Below are 6,000 nucleotides of genomic sequence, written 5' to 3'. Positions count from 1 at the left end.
GCTCCTGGTGGCGACGGGTTTGCAATCGGGGGTAAGGTTTGCAAACAGGGAAGGCGGGTCGACCTTGAGGGTCGCGAGGCCGCAGACAGTGAGGGGGGGGGGGGGGGGTATGGGGCCGCCGAATTTGAACGTTAAACTTTGCAGGTTACACTGGAAGTCCAGTCCCAGGAGTGTGGCAGCGCAGAGATGGGGGAGGACATAGAGTTGGAAGTTATTGAACTGCACGCCTTGGACCGTGAGGTTGGCTATGCAGTACTCCCGGATCTCCACAGAGTGGGACCCAGAGGCCAGGGAGATCATTTGTTTAATCGGGTGTACAGCGAGGGAGCAGTGTCTTACCATATTGGGATGGATGAAGCTCCCCGTGCTCCCAAAGTCGATCAAGCAGGATGTCTTGTGCCCGTTGATGAGTACCAACATCGTAGCGGTTGAAAGCATTCGGGGCCGGGACTGGTCCAGTGTCACTGCGGCAAGTTGTGGCAGAAGATGAGCGACCTCGTCGGGCAATACACGGTCACCCAAGACGGGGTCCTGAGATGTTATCCAAGATGGCTGCCCCATGAATCGCACATGGCCTGTGAGGAGAGGAATGGCAGCGGGCCTGGTTCACCTGTGGAGACAGTGGTGGCCAACCGGGCTTGGCATACTGCCATGAGGTGACCCTTCTTTCCTCAGCCTTTGCAGATTGCGGATCGGGCCGGGCAGCATTGCCGGGGGTGTTTGTTTTGCCCGCAAAAATAGCATCGGGCACCCCCCCCCGCGGGGTTTTCTGGCTGCCGCACTGCAGAAGCTTGTGGGGAGTCTAGGGGTGCTGGGGTGCTTTGGAATTGGCCACGGGTGGGATCCACCCTGTCCATGTGGGTACCGCGCGGTTGGGAACTGTGGTGAATGTGTAATATAAATTCACACTGTGTATCACTGTGTCCCTGTGGGCTCCATCTGTGAGCCGTTGTGCGGCTCTGCCCACAGGGGGAGAGGAGGAGCATGTACAGGGCTCCACTCTTGGCTCCACCCATGGCTCCTCCCACAACCGGAAGTATAAAGTGCTGCGGTCTTGCAAGCCTGCCTTCAGTTCATCTAGTCACAGGCAGTCTCAGTTGTAAGTCAATTAAAGCTACAGTTTACTTCTATTCGTGTCCTTGAGTGAATTGATGGTCGCATCAGGAATGTAGGCCTGGGCGTTGCGGGAGACTACATCTAGGGAGTGGGCAAGTTTCTGTGCCTCTTTAAGCCCTAGCGTGTCGTTTTCCAGCAGTTGCTGGTGGATTTTAGAGGACAGCATGCCCACAACAAAAGCATCCAGCATTAAGAGTTCGGTGTGGTCATTGGCTGAGACTTGTGGACAGTTACAGTTTCTACCTAACACTAACAATGCGCGGTAAAAATCGTTCAGTGATCCAGTGCGGACGTAGTGCACTTTTAACAAAGTCATTGTGTCCTCGAAACCGTCCGCGTCTTCGATAAGCGTGTAGATTTCTGGGCTCATCCTTGAGTGGAGGGCTTGCATTTTCTATTCCTCTGTGGGGGTAGTCGGTGCCATCCTGATGTACCCGTTGAAACATGCCAGCCAATGTTTAAAAGTTGCTGCTGCATTTGCTGCATGGGAGTTGATTTGTAGACACTCTGGCTTGATGCGGAGAGCAGCCATTCTTCAGTTTTGTTCATTAAATTCATGCACGATCAATCACTACTGAAGCGAGATTGTAGTCCAATTGAAGGCTTTAATGAACAAGTAGTTACCCCAGCAGCTCCGGGACAGAATGACTGCTGTGGGTGAAACACAGACTCTTATGCTCCGCCTGCTGGGCGGAACCAGCAGGCAGGTTCTGATGGAACCATCAATTCACTAGACACGCGCTTTAAGATATGAACAGTGGTTTTAATCTACTTACTACAGAGCCAGCCTGTTACCCGTTGAACTCTCGATGAACTGCAGGCTGGCTCTGGACAAAGGTATTTATACAGTAGTCCGGGGGGGGAGTCGTGGGCAGAGCCAAGGGTGGATCCCTGTACAAACTCCTGAGCATTCCCAGAGCTACTCCCCCTAGTGGTTGGATAACGCTACTGCGCTTACAATGGTATTGGTAAATACAGTGTGAATTACTAAGTTACATTCACCACAATCACCCCCTGCAAAAAAATCAAGTCCAGCAGGGGTGGTGGTCTACAAAGTAAGTCTGTCTGGTGGTCGAACTGTCCACTGTGATCTGCGGAGCACCGGGGTTGCAGCCTCTTGCGGTGGCTGTATGGGTGTTGTGTGCTGGGGTACGCCGGGGACTGGGGGCGCTGGGGGCTGGCCGGCGCGGAACTGGTGGAGCGAGCTCGTGGGCTCGGGAGCGCGAGGGGGCGGCAGCATGGGGTGTAGGGTGAGGGGTCCTTCTGTGGGGGTAGAGGGTGCACTGGGTCCGGCGGGTGCCAGATCCCGGAGGGATACTGTGTCCTGACGGCCGTCAGGGAACTCGACAAAGGCGTACTGGGGGTTGGAGTGGAGCAGGCGCACCTTCTCAACAAGGGGGTCGGTTTTGTGTGCCCTGACGTGTTTCTTCAGGAGTACGGGGCCCGGTGTCCTCAGCCATGCCGGAAGTGAGACCCCCGTGGTAGTGCCCCTGGAAAAAATGAAGACCCTCTCGTGAGGGGTCTGATTGGTCGCTGTGCATAAGAGGGACCTAATAGCGTGGAGCGCGTCTGGGAGGACTTCCTGCCACTGGGCGACTTGGAGCTTTCTAGACCGGAGGGTCAGTAGGACAGTCTTCCAGACCGTCGCGTTCTCCCTCTCCACCTGCCAGTTCCCCCTGGGGTTGTAGCTGGTAGTCCTACTCGAGGCAATACCCTTGTCAAGCAGGTACTGACGCAGCTCGTCGCTCATGAAGGACGAACCCCGGTCGCTGTGCACGTAGCTGGGGAAACCAAACAGGGTGAAGATGCTATGCAGGGCCCTAATGACTGTGTGGGAGGTCATGGTGGGGCACGGGATAGCAAATGGGAAACGGGAGAACTCATCTACGACGTTTAGAAAGTAAACATTCTTGTTAGTTGAGGGGAGTGGCCCTTTGAAATCAATCGCGAGGCGTTCAAAGGGCCTAGAAGCCTTGACCAGGTGGGCCCTGTCTGGTCTATAGAAGTGCGGTTTGCACTCCGCACAGATCAGGCAGTCCCTGGTGATCGCTTTTACCTCCTCGTTGGAGAAAGGCAGGTTTCAGGCTCTGATGTAGTGGGCGAGCCGGGTGACCCCCGGGTGGCAGAGGTCGTTGTGGATGACTTTCAGTCGGTCAATCTGCTCGCTGGCGCATGTCCTGTGGGATAGGGCATCCGGAGGCTCATTGAGCTTCCCGGGTCGATATTTAATATCGTAGCTATAGGTGGAGAGTTCGATCCTCCACTGAAGAATTTTATCATTTTTTACTTTGCCCCTTTGCGAGTTATCAAACATGAAGGTAACCGATCTTTGGTCGGTGATGAGGGTGAACCTCCTACCTGCGAGGTAGTGCCTCCAGTGACGGACAGCCTCCACAATGGCTTGTGCTTCTTTCTCGACTGAGGAGTGTCGGAGTTCTGAAGCGGAGAGGGTACGGGAGAAAAATGCGACTGGTCTCCCTGCCTGATTTAGTGTGGCTGCTAGAGCTACCTCTGAGGCGTCGCTCTCAACCTGGAATGGAGTGGATTCATCCACCGCCCGCATGGCCGCTTTGGCGATGTCCTCCTTGATGCAGTTGAAGGCCTGGCGTGCCTCAGCTGACAGGGGAAATCGTGTGGCCTTAAAGAGTGGGCGGGCTTTGTCTGCATATTGAGGGACCCACTGGGCGTAGTAGGAGAAGAAGCCCAAGCACCGTTTGAGGGCCTTAGGGCAATGGGGGAGTGGGAGTTCTAAGAGCATATGGTCCAGGTCTGGGCCCAGGACTCTGTTTTCACCGACATAACCGAGGATGGCTAGTCTGTTTATGCGGAAAACGCATTTCTCTTTGTTGTAGGGTAATGTTTACTTTCTGTGCCGTCTGGAAAAAATGGTGGAGGTTGGCGTCGTGGTCCTGCTGGTCATAGCCGCAGATGGTGACATTGTCCAAGTACGGAAACATGGCCCGCAGCCCGTACTGGTCCACCATTCGGTCCATTGCTCGTTGGAACACCGAGACCCCATTAGTGACGCCGAAGGGGACCCGGAGGAAATGGAAGAGGCGGCCATCGGCCTCGAATGCCGTGTAGTGGCGGTCCTCTGGGCGGATTCGGAGCTGGTGGTATGCAGACTTCAGATCCACCGTGGAAAAGAGCCGATACTGGGCAATCTGATTTACCATGTCTGCAATCCTGGGGAGGGGATACGCGTCGAGGAGCGTAAATCTATTTATGGTCTGACTATAGTCGACAACCATGCGGAATTTTCCCCCGGTCTTAACGACCACCACCTGAGCTCTCCAGGGACTATTGCTGGCCTCTATAATCCCCTCACTGAGAAGCCTTCGGACCTCTGATCTGATAAATACCCTATCCTGCAGGCTGTATCACCTGCTACGAGTGGCTACGGGTTTACAGTCCTTTGTGAGATTGGCGAAGAGAGGAGGGGGGGGGGGGGGAGATTCGCAGCGTAGCGAGGCTGCAGATGGTGAGTGGGGGCAGGGGCCCGCCGAAGCTGAGTGTGAGGCTCTTAAGGTTACACAGAAAATCTAGGCCTAATAAGAGTGGCGCGCAGAGGTCGGGCAAAACGTAGAGTTGGAATTTTGAGTAGCTAGCGCCTCGGATTGTGAGTGTCGCGGCGGTGCGCCCCTGGATCTGGACAGAATTGGGGGCCTGAAGTGAGCGAGATAGTTTGCCGCACGGGGAATACGGGGAGCGAACAGCGACTTACCAGGTCTGGATGTATGAAGCTCGCCGTGCTCCCGGAGTCAAAGAGGCATGGCGTGTTGTACCCGTTGATTTGGACCTCTGCCATCGAATTTCGCAGATGCTTCGGGCATGATTGATCCAGGGTGACTGCGCCGAGTTGTGGGCCGCGTGACGAGCGCCCGGGGAGAACGTACTCTTCCGATGAGTTGTCCGAGCGTGGAGATGCAGGTCGGGGTGGATGGAACGTGGCGGGCCGCGAGGAAGATGGCATCCAAGATGGCGGCCCCCATGAGTCGCACGTGGCCGGCCGCGTGGTGGAGGTTTGCCAAGATGGCGGCCCCCATGGATCGCACGTGGCGGGAGGGGGCGGGGTCGGGGCATTGGCCGCAGCGTTTCGGGCCCCGCGGGTGTGGGGAGCAATTACTTTGTGCTGCTGGGGAGTTGGAAGCTGGGGCCCTTATTGCGAGGCACACTCTCGCGTAGTGGCCTTTCCGCCCACAGCTGCTGCAGGTCGCGTTGCGGGCCGGGCAGTGCTGCCGCGGGTGCTGGTTCTGGCCGCAGAAATGGCAGTCTCGAGCAGCATAGTGGCTGGCTGGAGCAGCATAGTGGCTGGCTGGGGCAGCATGGTGGTTCGGCGGCCGCGTGGCACAAGCCTGGGGGAGTCACTGGTCGGGGGCCCATGATTGGGTCGCGGGGTCCGCGGGGAACACGGTGAGGCTGCGGAAGGAGACCTCCATCGTGGTAGCAATTTCCGCAGTTGTTTCTAAGTCTTGGGCCCCCTTTTCCAGCAGTCGTTGGCGCACATAATTAGACCTGAGGCCCGCTACAAAAACATTGCGTACAGCAAGTTCTCTATGTTCAGCCGCGGTAACCGCTTGATAGTTACAGTCATTTAATAGATTATTGAGCTCTCTTAAAGATTCAGCGAGTGATTCTGTAGGCCGCTGGCGGCGAGTCGTGTACACATGGCGTGCGTAAACTTCGTTAATGGGCCTTACATACATCTTATCGAGTATCGCTAGCGCTGCAGTATATGAACCGGCCGAGTTTAGTTGCATAGAGATTCTGTGGCTCACCCTCGCGTGCAGTAGACTTAACTTCTGTTCCTCTGTTGTTTCGGCTTTGCTCGCTTCTGCCAGGTAGGCCTTAAAGCACCGCAGCCAGTGGGAGAAGATTTCTTTT

Source organism: Scyliorhinus canicula, chromosome 10, assembly GCF_902713615.1.
Source record: "Scyliorhinus canicula chromosome 10, sScyCan1.1, whole genome shotgun sequence".
Classification (NCBI taxonomy): Eukaryota; Metazoa; Chordata; class Chondrichthyes; order Carcharhiniformes; family Scyliorhinidae; genus Scyliorhinus; species Scyliorhinus canicula.
This window is presented reverse-complemented; position numbering follows the sequence as displayed.